This window comes from Micropterus dolomieu, linkage group LG22 (assembly GCF_021292245.1).
Source record: "Micropterus dolomieu isolate WLL.071019.BEF.003 ecotype Adirondacks linkage group LG22, ASM2129224v1, whole genome shotgun sequence".
In the NCBI taxonomy this organism is placed as follows: Eukaryota; Metazoa; Chordata; class Actinopteri; order Centrarchiformes; family Centrarchidae; genus Micropterus; species Micropterus dolomieu.
In genome coordinates this window covers 9,619,987-9,633,671 of record NC_060171.1, presented here as the reverse complement: position 1 = coordinate 9,633,671, position 13,685 = coordinate 9,619,987, and the positions used below count along the sequence as shown (strand labels likewise).

General features: G+C 38.8%; 1 long non-coding RNA gene across 1 annotated transcript in view; it reads left to right on the top strand.

Annotated features, from left to right (window-relative positions):
- Window positions 1-431: 431 nt before the first annotated feature.
- The window catches only part of LOC123961717, a 40,494-nt gene continuing 27,240 nt past the window's right edge, over window positions 432-13,685 (top strand). The window contains exons 1-2 of the long non-coding RNA XR_006822761.1: window positions 432-567; window positions 2,715-2,811. This is a non-coding gene — a long non-coding RNA (uncharacterized LOC123961717). The remainder of the gene's footprint in view (window positions 568-2,714; window positions 2,812-13,685) is intronic.

The window sequence follows — 13,685 nt, the reverse complement described above, 5'->3', positions numbered from 1 at the left end:
GGTAATGAAATGATATGGTGGGATATCAGCTAGCTAACATCAGATGGCTCATTTTAAATTAAAGAAATACTAAGTACGAAACTCTGAAGGTAGCAAAGTTAAGTATACTGAAGAAGCTAGATAGCTACTGACATTAACCTCCACTGTCTCCATTCGCACTCCACTAGAGCAGCTACCAGTTATGCAGGTAGATTAAAGATGGCCAACTAACGTCAGGGTTACAAAATGGTATGATCCATTTTAGGGGTGTCTGAAATCGTATTTCAAGATTCTTGAATACAGGGCATGAATATGGGAAATATATTGTAATAGTTACAATCACATGTAAGAAAGACCCCCCTCAACTGTTGCTTTTGCCTCTTGGGGGGGGGATCCAAGCCTTAATTAGGATGCTCCACCCACTCATCCTTTGCCATGACATTGTTGAAAACACCTGCTGCTGTTCAGGTAGCATTTTGTGTTTTTTAAGCTAGCTCACCTGCCAACAGCAAAGCAAAAGTGTCAAAAATGTTGCTTTAGGATGGTTTTGTGGAGGAATACTCAATGCTTGTGCCACGCTTCACAAAGGTAAGTGCACATTTGTTGCTGTTTGCTGCTAACTGGCATGTTGTCAGGCAGTGTTTTTGTGCTTGACAGTTTGGCTGCCAACACTGCTTTGGCGTTTTTATGCATGTTTCTTTCATTCTCTCTTTTAAACTCATATCCATGTGCTGATGGTCATCTCGGGTCTATCCAGTCAGTCTTTGTGTGCTTGACAATATGGTTGTAATATTGATGTTTAATGCAGTTTTAATGCTAAATGCAGTGGTTGTCTTTTAGCTTATTTTTCTTTTAGTGGTTGTTCCAGATTGTTTTTATATATATTTTTTTCTTTCATTACGTTGCTTTCATGCTGTCAGTGTTTGAGGATTGTTGTAGTTATCTTTTGCTAGTGTTATGGTTGTGAGGGCTCACTTGTTGCCTGCTGGTCTCTAGTAGAGAGTAATATTGTATGTTCAGTTCAAAGATGTAAACATGACTGCAGTCGTGCTTGTTGACACAATAAATTAGCTGTAATATTGGCTTCATGGAAACTCACTGTGAATTTTTTTTTTTTTTTTTTTTTGTAGGTTGCCATATTCACATTTTCCCCACACACAGCAAATCATCAGAAATATTCAACTCAAAGCAATGTGATGGTTTACTTCACTCCTCTCTTTGCAAGCTTGGAAATTTATTGTCCGGCTTTAGTGTCTTATGCTTGTTTTGTGCTTCTCTGCTGGCTGCTGCAGTGGTATTTATTTGGCGTTGTTTGGGTTGTTGTCTGACTTGTCATGTGATGCTTTAATGCTGTTGATTGATGACATTGTGAAATGTGAATATTCATGTTTGAGCATTAGGGTCTTCAACATATTTGCCTGGTTTTTCGCCATGACTTTGTAAAAAAAAATAAATTTATTTTTATGCACCCCATTTAAATCATTTCCCTGTAATGTTGGCTTCATGGTAAACTCAACATGGCTATTTTTCACACACAAGGTAGGTTGTCATGTTCACATTTTCTCCAGACTTAATATTCACACAGCCAACAGTCCAAAAATTTTGGGTTGAGACGGCTTACTGGAGGAGCCATTTGTGATATCCGCTCTCGGCCTCAAAAGGCTGCTTCAAGCCGAAAGCTAAAGTTTTCAGTGTGTGACTTCTGCAGCTTGGGACTGCTGCGTCTCTTCCTAAAGAGATTACTTGGGTATCAGCACTCTGTTTACTGCTGTTGCTAACATGCATATCAGAAGTTGCTATCTTGGCTTTGTTCATTTACTGTTTGTGTACTTGACGGTGTGGCTGCTGATGCAGCTTTTTTTGTTGAAGGCCTGTTTTGTGTTTGCTGGCTGCTAATTTCCACTGCTGTCATCTATGTGTAGTATGTGTAATGGTTTTATTGAAGAACATGCCTATTTCTGTTATGGTTGTCTTTTTTTGCAGATGGAGGTGGTGGATATTGTTGGTCAGCTTACGGGTTTCTTATTGGTCTCTTGTAGAATGTAATAGTATATGTCGGCTTTATAGATGCAGACATGACTGTGGTCTTGCATGCAACCCAATCACATTGTTATCTCTCTGTACAATTTACTTCATGAGAAAGTCACTGTTTTGTCAGAAGGCAGCTTGCTTTATTGTTTTTCATTGTCTCTCTTAAGCTTATGTCTATGTAGTGATTGTCACCTTGGCTTTGTTTAGTCTGTTTTTGTGCTTCGCAATATGGACGCTTGGCTTGCTTTGCTGCTTTATGCTTGGCTGCTTATTTCTTCTGCTGTCATCTACGTATGTGCAGAATGTACAATGGTAAGTTGTGGCATTATTTTAACTGTTGTCTGACTTGCTTTTTGATTCTTTCATGCTGCTGATTTATGCAGTTGTGAAATGTTGGCTTGATGGGAACCTCAACATGGCTTGTGCCACACACAGGGTAGACCATAAAAATGATAAACTTTGTTTTTACAGCACTTTTTGAACAACTTTTTGAACAAGGTTACAACGTGATATATGGTTTAATCAGGATTACAACATTTAACAACTGCAATGAGGCAAATCAAATCACTCAATTAAAAATTATACAAAAAATAAAATGGTATCAAGTACCTCTAGAATAATATAACACAAACAACATAGAAAATAAATAAGACATGTTGGAAATAAAGCCATGTGTTAGCATTAATAAAAATGCTTGAATAAAGTTTCTTCAGGAATGTGGTTCCAAAGCTGAGGGGCCCTGACTGCAAAAACCCTATCCCCAAAGAGGTTACTTGGGTATCAGTACTCTGCTTCACCAAGGTAAGTGCCCAATTTCTACTTTTTGCTCATGTGCATGTTATGAGCTGATGTCTTGGCTTTGCTTAGTTTGTGTGCTTATGCAATGGGCTGACGACACTTCTTTGCTTGCTTTTGCACTTTGTTTTTTGCTTGTTTGCTGGGTGCTAATTTCTGCTGCAGTATGTGCAGTGGTTTGTTGTAGTTATATTTTTCTTTGGTTGTTTGAATTATTTTGGTTGTTGCTAGACTTGACCCTAAAGCTGATGATACACGAGGCAACATTTTGAGCAATGTTGCTGGGCAGTCTTGCTAGTGGCAAGTCCAACTATGTTTTGAATGGATAGTGGTGAGGGAAGGGGATTACGGTAGTAATCTTTACTCATTACCATTGACGGCAACGTTGCCCTGGCACGATTGCTCTAAAAGTTGCTCTGTGTATCATCAGCTTTAATGTAGTGGTGACGTGACATGAATACTCATGTGAGGGTTACATATTTCCCTTGTGGTTGGTTTTTGTGCGAGTGTTGATGGTGGTAGGGCTCACTGAATGTCTATTGTTCTCTAGTAGAGAGTAATATTGTATATTGGCTTCAGGGATGTAAACATGACTGTAATCTTGCATGCAGCTGATGCATTTTAATATTGGCTTAATGGAAACTCAAAATAGTTTTTGTCACAGACAAGATAGGGTGTTACACTGCCATTTTCTCCACACTTATTCAGCAAAATATTAAAGAAATATTTATCTCAGAGCAATGGCTTTATTTGACAGCTTGCTGTACTTTCTTTGCATTTTTTTTTCTCCCAACTGCACTGATGCAAGATATGTAGGGGGCCCTTTGATTATGGCTACCGTTGTTACGCTATTGTACTGCAGGACTTTTCTGGTTGCTGACATAGTACAGGAATTTATTTCTGGTCTTTAAGTTATTCAGATGAACCCACGGCTGGAAATGGCATGATAACAACCAAGTGGGCATTGTGTCCTGAGGCAGTACAGGGGTGACATTGAGCAGATTTTGTGTAGCTCCAAGGCGATACGGACTTACAACCTCAGTGATGTGCCCGAGCAAGGGGAAAGCAGAAGAAATCCTCTTTCTCCTTTTCCCTAACACGGGACTGAGCTGGCAGTAGTACAAGGCTAGGATAAATGGAAGTACATCAGAGTGGAGGGATGGGATTATCCTGGTTGGGATTTGGATTGGGACTTTGAGGAAATGCTGAAGGTGGGAGTACAGAGGAAGTTCTCACCTAAGCTACTGCAGGCTGGTAAAGAGCAGTTGGCTGAAAGATGAGAGAAAAGCCTGAGATATAGAAAGTTTCTATCCATTTCTCTAGTCTGTGCAGAGAAAAGGGACAAAAGCTGTGTGTGTGTGTGTGTGTGTGTGTGTGCGCACGCGCACATTGACTTTTTTTTTTTGCGTGAGTGTTTTTAGAAAGTGTAAGATATTGGGGTATGCAGTTAATTTCGAACTAGTACAGTAAAATAGTCTATATCTACACTATATGAATACTTTCATTTGTGCACAATTAGACATTTTGTTGGTTCCATTTGTTAGAATTCCCATGCTGATGTATGCAATTAGAAGCACTTCAACAAACAGTTAAGTGTGTGTGCGCGTGCATGCTTTTTGGAATATTTCTTAAACCAATTAAGCTGTCCTTTTTAACTTTCTGAGGTTTGGGTAAACAGAGTTCTCCAGAGCTCATTGGTACAGGAAGAGCATGTAAACCTCATGCTCTGAAGTTATGACATTGCTGCTGTTGCAGTGGAGATTAGCAAAGGGCAAGCATGGCATTATTTAAAAAAAAAAAAGAAGAAAATAAGTCGTAGCTCTCTGCAGCACTGTGCCGAGTTGTAACACAGAGTCCTCTGTTACGTTAGCAGCCTCTCAAAAGAAAGTGAATCATTAAATTTTCACAACTCTTCAACTTTTGTCTTTGCCTTGACATATCCACTCAAGTTATTGTCATTTGAAGTAACAATAGATGGTGGAGCAGAATTTAGTTTAGTAATTTTGTTTTCTATAAGCGAGTTATTTCAACCACATACAAAGATCTGAGTTGTTCTAGAAGCAAATTTGCAAATACGACCGCATTTCGGTGTTTTTTTTCAAGTTTATGTGATGACTTGATTTATATAATCCTTTTTAAGATCTGGGCTGCAAAACATCAGCAAGATTCCTCACAGTGACTACTTGCCTTGAGTCACCTTGTCACAGTGGTCATTGCAAGGATGTGCCCAGGTATCCTCTTGTCCACTTTAGTCTTTCCTCTTTTCTAAATATAAAATATTTCCCTGCCTGTTTTACTGGTAATCTGTACATTTTTTTAAATATTTAGGTTTTCCCAAATTTCAAATGAAATATTTCCCACTGATGATAAATCCTGTTTGCCGCTGTATGTCGAGTTGCTAGTCCACAATATCTAGGACTTTTACATTGTCATGAAGAGAACAATGTATGCAGGAAAAAAAAAAAGTGACTTGGTCTTGCACACTATTTAAATAGAAATATGTTCTTGATAGTTAAATGAACTTTGTTAATCCAGCACAAAAGTTTACATCTGTAGGATCTCCACTTTTACACATGTTCTTTAGCAGAAACACTGGCAATCTATGAGATAGTAAATGTGTTGATCCTATTTGAAACAACACATAACTAAGTTTGTCTAAACTAGTTTTTGATTGCATAAATTTATCAAAAAAACAAAAAACAAACCCAGGCAAATACTTTTGCGTATTCGTTTAATTCATGTTGCCCGGTGCCAATTTGCGTCTTTGCATTGACTTTGTACAGGTGCATCTCAAAAAAATTTAATATAGTGGACAAATTAATTTGAACTTTACTGAACCAGACTGAGAGATTAAAGGCTCAGGAAACCTTTGCAGGTGTTTTGAGTTAATAAGCTGAACAGAGAGAGGACTTCTCAGGATGACATTTCTATATTGTAAATTTAATTAATTCTAAAATTCTATAATATTTTGAGATACTGGATTTCTGATTTCCAAGAGCTGTATGTCGTAATAAAGATTAAAACAAAAAATGAAATATTTCACTTTATGTATAATGAATCTAGAATGGATGAAAGTTTCACTTTTTGAATTAAATTACAGAAAAAAACCTTTCCATGACATTGTCATTTTCTTTAGGTGCACCTGTATGTAATCGCGCCTTGCTAAAAATTCACTTCATTTTCTGTGTGAGCACACAGTTAGTGAAAAGACACCCAGTTAAAAACAAAAATACAGAAAATATTAAGTCTACTTTTGGGAATAAACCTTTCATGTTCAGTTTTGCACACTAGTACCTGATTGTTACAATTCAACTGTCAAATGTTTTAAATGATCTAGTTGCACAATTCTCACACCTCAGTGTGTCACTGAACAGCTAAGGATGGACAGCCCAGAATGTAGTTTATGTGAATGAGATGGGGTTAGCTGCTGTCTTGCCACACCTTCATGTAATTTGCAGAACTCCACCAACGTTGATTTATTCATTTACTAATTAATTTGTTCATTCCGAATGTTAATCGGTTGTCTATGCATGATGAATTTTCTAAGGGGAACAAATGTTACAAATTTTTCTATATCCAGCCAATTAGTGGTGGTTTAAACTTTAAAGTGGACCAATCACAACTTCTCACTATTGACCAGATTGCTGGATAGAAATTTGCAGCCAGAGACAAAAAGGCAAGGGAAGTACAACAGAGGTGGCCTCCTAATTAGCAGAGAAAATGGTTATTTCATGGCTAACTTTAAACATTTATATGCTTTGAGTCCTGCTGTCAGTGTGGAAACAAGGACACTACATTATGTAACAGCCTAAAAATTAACCACTCTCTTTTTTCTTTTTTTTTTTTTCTTTTAATTCTTAAGAGTCCATAGAAACAATCAAAATAAACTTCTAGGAAAAACGTAATTAGAGTTTGAGGGAGCTCTCTCAAACGCATCAGGTGCCTGCAGTCATTAAAGAGCTGTTTCCCCTTGGTTATGAAAAACTCTCCATGAACCTAAAGTGGGGAGTAAAAAAAGTAAATGACTGCATTTGAATTGTAGATACTTTGAATAAAGCAAAAAAGCAGTCGTCATGAATTATTTATTCCATCATGACAACATTATAATTAAATGCATTAACACAAAATAGTCCTCTTTAATTATTCAACTCCAGTGTTTTTGTGAAGGAATGTCATGTAGTTTGTGGAAAACAGGGAGGTTGCATGCATAACTGAGCAGCAAGATTTCCATAATGGAACCTAAACTGTATTCAAAGGGGCAGAAGGTTATAAAAAAAAATTACAGAAGAGAGACTGCGGCTTATATGGAGTCTCCAAAAACACTATCTGTCGCATATCTGAATTATTTTTGCCACCACAAATCTCAAACTAAAATAATTAAAACAATCATTCAAAACTGTTAGTTCCAGGCCAAAGACTACAGTGTCTGCTTTTGTAACATGATAATTGCATTGTTCAGTATAACCTTCAGTTATCCAAATCAGGTTCTGAAAATGTTCATGTAGACAGACAAGACACTCAGTCAATGGTTGTTGTCTTTTTCACTTATCATAGAAATTATACAGGGTGGTATTTCCAGTGCTGAAACATAACAAGTGGTAACTCGATTGACATTACTGCACCCACATTAAAGATGTTCCATATCAGATCCAGCAAGACGAATAGCTCTTTCTCTTTGTTGGATGGCAGCAGTCATTGAATCTCTACCCCTCGCTGAAGATTTTGGTTTAAATGAATGGACAATAAAATCAATTACCTAGATCAGAACATTCAATCAATGGCTTAATTACAGGTAATTTAATGCCTCAGCTGGAATTAATTATATTTATTATACAGCTGTGAATTAATCAAATGTAAGCGGTGTGAGGAAGAAGCCACATGAGACACGTTTGGGGTGAGGATGATAAAGTTGTCTCCACAGCACACAGGCCATTAACGTTGGAGAGGTTCTGTTTAACGTCTCCAACAACTTCCTTGGGGCTTCCAACAGGACTTGACTATTTTCAGAGATGCATCTCCAACAAACCTTAGAATCTCCCTATTTACTGTAAATTCATTCGGATGTCAACCATTTGAAACCTCCTCTTACATTAGTCAGAGATTATTGATTTTATAGCGTCAAAGTAAAAATGAATTGGAACACTATGTTGTAGTAGTAGCCTAATTTTGAATTTCATGGACTTAGAGACATCCGTCTTTACTTAATTGTTACATGTCAGACGTTTTGACAATTTGTACTACTGCTTCATAATAGACAGTTTTGTACTTTTTTTTGGCAATTCTTGAACTTCATCGATGGCGATGGATTTACTATTACAAATTGATTTTGTTCCGGAGTTTTTACTGTACCATTACTTGAAACCACAAAAAAATTGCTTGTATTGCAAATACTGCTAATAAATAGCTTTTCTAATTAATGTAGGCCACTCTGCTTGGACAGCTAACCAGCCGTTTAAACCTAATACAATTTTAGAAATGGTGTACGATGAATATGCAACTAGGGATGAAACGATTACCGGTTTAATGATAAACCATGGTAAAATCCCCGACGGTTAGTACCGTAAAACTTCAATTAATAGCCGAGTTTCAAATAGGGTGTGTGTCAGTACATTTTTAATATTTTTCGGCACATTTTTACAATACCGTGATAATAATGTTAACAGAGATAATTTCGGTCACTATAATCGTGATATGAAATTTGCATACCGTTTCATCCCTATATACTATATGTGATTTCATACCATTAATCATACTTTTCTAAATATCAACCATGTTGTCCGCCATGTTTGTGTGACATAACTCTGCAAGTCGTGTACCAAAATTTTCTCAGACTTTTCGAGTTGTATTCCCCACTTCAGGGGACGTTCCCTTGAATTTTTTCCCCGATTATTCCGACACCACATGAATGCACAGCAATACCTTTTCAACCCAGAGGTCTGTGCAGCCATGTTGTAGTCCTCCAAACCTTCCTAACCCAATCTAGTGTGGCTTGTTTGAATTACTTAAACTGTTCTACCAACATGGCACATGGTATGTTGTGTTTTATTATTGAGAAATAACTATTCAAAGCATCATTGAGAATGTTCCACTGGAGTCATTTCTAACTTCCCAAAAAGTGTCTGTCAGTGTAAACACTCTGATAATACATAGTGCTACGTTTTGTGCTATTAATATTGCAACAAAGCCATCTACTGAGCCATCGCCGCCACTGCTGTACCTAATGAAGTTTGAAAGTTCAGACTCTCTCTGTCCAGATAAGATCACAGATTGCATTGATCTCACATTCACACAGAGGAGCTAATGATAAAACAGCCATGCCTATTTTGTTTCCATTTATAATGTAGCAGCGTCAGCGAGAGTGTTTGCCTGACTCTTGCAGGCTTTCAACTTAGATTGCAGCAGCTTTCACAAAATATGTAGCCCCTAGCATCTGTCTCATTGTTAGTCTGCCTCTATTTTAAGTGTTTTATGACACCTAGCAAAAAAGCAGTTGGCAGAGATGGAAGGAGGGAGAAATTTTCTGCTGCTGAATTAATGCAGAGGATTGAGGAGGACCGTTGGCTATTGTCCACACAGAAACAGACTTTACACAGGCTTCAATGACATAAAGGGATAAACTGTCACTATTACTATAACCACCTCTTCTAATAGGATACTCACTCACATTTTGTAAACAAAGTGTTATACCATTTTTGTTGCTGCCTGATCAAGAATGACATGCAACTTAACAGCTGACATCTGTTTTGCAATTTACAGGCCTGGTGGCACTATGGTTCTCGTCATGCACACAGCAGTATAGACAGTGCACACACACACACTAAAAGAAGTCATCCACATGGAAGTTTGTCACCGTCGGTGAAGAGGATTTGTAATACCTCTAAGCACACACATAGTCTTAACTTGGGCAGAAATAAAATGTACAAATATACCCCCATCCCCATGACAGGTATATTTTTATTCTGTAGGAAACACTGCAATTCATTTTCAGTGGGAATTTATTTGAACAAAAAAACTCTGTCCAGTAGCCTAACCCAGAGCACTATCTTATTTTGAGATTTGTTTTAGAGTGAGGGTGAAAGAAGGTCCTGTTACCTGGTGCAGTTTTGGAGAAAATGTGAAAGTTTTATTATGAACATACAATTGAATGGACCTCATGAAAGGTAGCCAAGGCTTATGTTGGCACTAATGGGGATCCAAAGAAATAAAGTAAGAAGTTTTTTATTTAAATAGTCCATTATAGATAGAAAATCGGAATTGGCCAGAATTTTTAAAAGATTAGAAATCGGAGTCGGTCAAGAAAATGGTGCACCTCTAGTATTTATGGCAACACCCCTCTCAGCCCATAGTCCACAGCCCCACACACAAAACCACATTCATTGTACATGTGCATGTTTTTCAATGATATTTGCTCTTAATACTGTTTTTGTGTTCTCTCTGACTTGCCAATACTTTCAAGAACACCTTGAGCTGCAGTCTGACAAGTGCTGATTACCGTATATTATGAATATTCTTATGTAAGTTTTGGAAATTTGCAAACTGAGCACAGATATTATTTAAAAATATTCTGAAAGCTCTCAAAACCCTTGGAAAATGTTCAAATCATAATAAATCCAGAAAGATACATGCATCAGTTATTTTTAAGCGAACAAGTCAAAATGGATGAGTCCCTAACAACGTCAGAAGACTGGCAAAAATTTAATTATCCGCGATTATTCATTTAATTTAATTTCTGCATCTAGATGAAGTGTTTTCTATGTTCCCTCAGAAATTCAGGGAAGTAGCTGTACTCTACCATAATCTGTGGCATACACTGCAGCAATCAAATGTAGCCATGAGGAGCAAAGTTCATACCCTCTTCTACTACTGTTTGTCATGCAGTACAGAAAGCTGGCAAGTAATTCAAGATATTAATATCTCCTGTGGAAGTATTGGCACAAACACAGAACTACATGCCATAAAGCATTATAGTGTAGCAATATTGCCACAGGCACAAGTGGTACCTTTTTACACTTTTGTTGTGAAGCATTTATGACAGCAAATGGCAACCCAGGAGTAGTAGCTCAGGTTGAAACTATGGATGCTGTCATTGTATTGTGACTTTTTGCATCAGCCTGAGAGGAGAGATAGCAGCATTTGAACAGTAGCAGTAATATCTGTCTCATTTTCTATTGTATTTGTGTTTTGGGGGCCTTGTTTGGATATATCGTTTTAAATTTTTTAAGGTGTGTTTGAATTATTCATCTTGGGTCTTTAGAACTCAGCTTTTAGAGAAAATGATATTCTGCCAGTGATTACTAAATCCTTGCTCTAACAGTTAGTGAGATCACTTGAGCTCTCACCAAAGCAACTGCAAAACTCACTTTGAGTTGCACTTTGAGAACTCTCCCGCTGAGGTGTCCCTCCCCCGAACACCTGTGACGCAGAACTCCTAATGAAGTTGTGCGCGGCACAATAGGGTGACTGAAGTGACGGCACTGACAAATATGGGACAACGTCACAACAAGTCAAAAGAAATAGTTCTCAACTGGGGAATTGAGAATGAGAGGGTTGCCTACATCTGGGGGGACAGACAGCGTTCACAACCCGCAGTGCCTCTTCTCCAAATCTTTGACAAAGGGGTTGTCTCTGTTGTCTGCAGAGAATGAGGCAGCTATCATGGCAGTGCTGTGGGTGCCAGATGGCGTAGTCTCATAGAATGCGTGGATGAGTGAGTAACGTAGGAAACTGGAGGTGTGACATGATTGAATAAAACAGACTTTGGGAAAGAAAACTACATTACATTGCTCTATCATGAGTGGAGCTGACTCACTAGCTCCTACTACTTTTATCGAGGATAGATTATATCTTATGTACCTAATCTGTACCTTTTTACTCCTACTATACATTGTATAATCCAGTTTGTACGAACATATACTGTACATCCGCATCAGTTAGCCCTACTGTAAAGAGATAGACCCCGATTACATTTAAGATTTCAGACTTGATTAATTTGAAAACATTGCTGTGATTTGTGGTGCTGACAGCAGTGAAATGAATCTGCTTCGAACAATAGCAAACTGTTTTAACAAAGCTGACAGTTAAAGTGGTGGCCCCAAATGGTGGAAACGTTTTGTTTTATTGAGTGTGAAGGTTCACTCTTAACATTGAGAAGTAGTAGTTTGGCAAAGTTAATCTTAACTTAAGGTTCACTTTCCAGATTTTGGCCTGCAACTTTGGAGGTGGATGTGATATACAGGTACACATACATGAATACATGCGATGGAGCATAGTGCAAAGGATGCTGGATTAAGTATTAATAGTACAATAAGTATTATGTGCAGGTGTTATGTACTTGAGGTAGGTGGGTTTGGTAAACAGTATATACAATATGACAATATAGCAGTATGAACAGTGTGACCAGCACTGAGATAGAGAATGATGAATAAATAATTGGTAACCACTAAACAGGTGGCTGATTAGAGACAGAGGGAGCAGAGTTGGGGGGCTCCTCCTGAAGGCCTCGATCATCTCCACAGTTTTGAGAGTGTTAAACTCCAGGTTGTTCTGACCGCACCAGAGAGCCTGCTGATCAACCTCCCGACTGTAGGCCGACTCATCACCGTCCTTGTGTCGTCCGCGAACTTCAGGAGTTTAACAGATGGGTCTCCTGAGGTGCAGTCGTTGGTGCAGAGGGAGAAGAGCAGTGGGGAGAGCACACACCCCTGGGGAGCACCAGTGCTAATAGTCCGGGTGCTGGATGTGATAATCCACTGACAGGTGGAAGCTGGCACAGTGAGCTGGGTGAGTTTGGTGCGGAGGTGTTGAATGATGGTGTTGAACGCCGAGCTGAAGTCCACGAACAGGATCCTTGCAAATGTCCCTGGAGAGTCGAGGTGTTGCAGGATGCAATGCAGTCCCAAGTTGACAGCATCATCCACTGACCTGTTAGCCCTGTAGGCAAACTGCAGGGGGTCCAGCAAGGGGCCTGTAATGTCCTTCAGGTGGGCCAACACCAGTCTGTCAAAGGACTTCATGACTACAGATATCATGTCGACAGGCCTGTAGTCATTTTATCCAGAGATGGAGGTTTTTTTGGGGACCGGGATTATTGTCGAGCGTTTGAAGCTGGAGGGAACTTCACACAGCTCCAGTGAACTGTTGAAAGATCTGTATTATATGCATATACTCCTCACCGTGGGGGGGGGGGGGGGGGGGGGGGGCACTGAGATAGCCACCAATGTTATTAGGGTGGCCATGGCCCCTCCTGGTAGCACCACTGGATGGGACAAACATTTTATGATCAATAGCTTCCTTTTGTGCATTTGTAGTGCCTCCTAGTGGTCAATTCGAATGAGACTTGCAGTGTATGTGTGAGGTCCTTATCTAGGCATTTTTTTCACAAGTTTTGTGTTGATTGGACAAACAATTTGTATCTTGTAGCCTGAATTGTGTTTTATCCCCTGCAGTGTGTTTGCATTTATAGCGCCCCTGGGTGTTCGATTTCAATGAAACTTTCAGGGCATGTTTCATTTACTTATGAGGACACATCCTGAGAGATTTGTGATGATTGGAGAATGAATATGGGATTTATAGTGTAATTTGTGTAATGCTAAGCACCTTTCTTGCGCTTGTAGCGCCCCCTAGGGACGTATGTACATCAAACTGTCCAGGTATATACGGAGCACCTATCTGAACATATCCTGTGAGTTTTGTGATGATCGGCCCTACGGTTGCTGATTTGTGGTCATTTATGTCCAGAGCCACGACCCTAACAAAGTTCATTGGTCCATATCTTGAAAAGTAATTGAGATATCGACATGCTTTATACAACTTTTATGAACCCTAAAAATGGTTGACTGTCTTATGAATGTGTCTTGTAAAAGTGCAAATGTAAAATACAG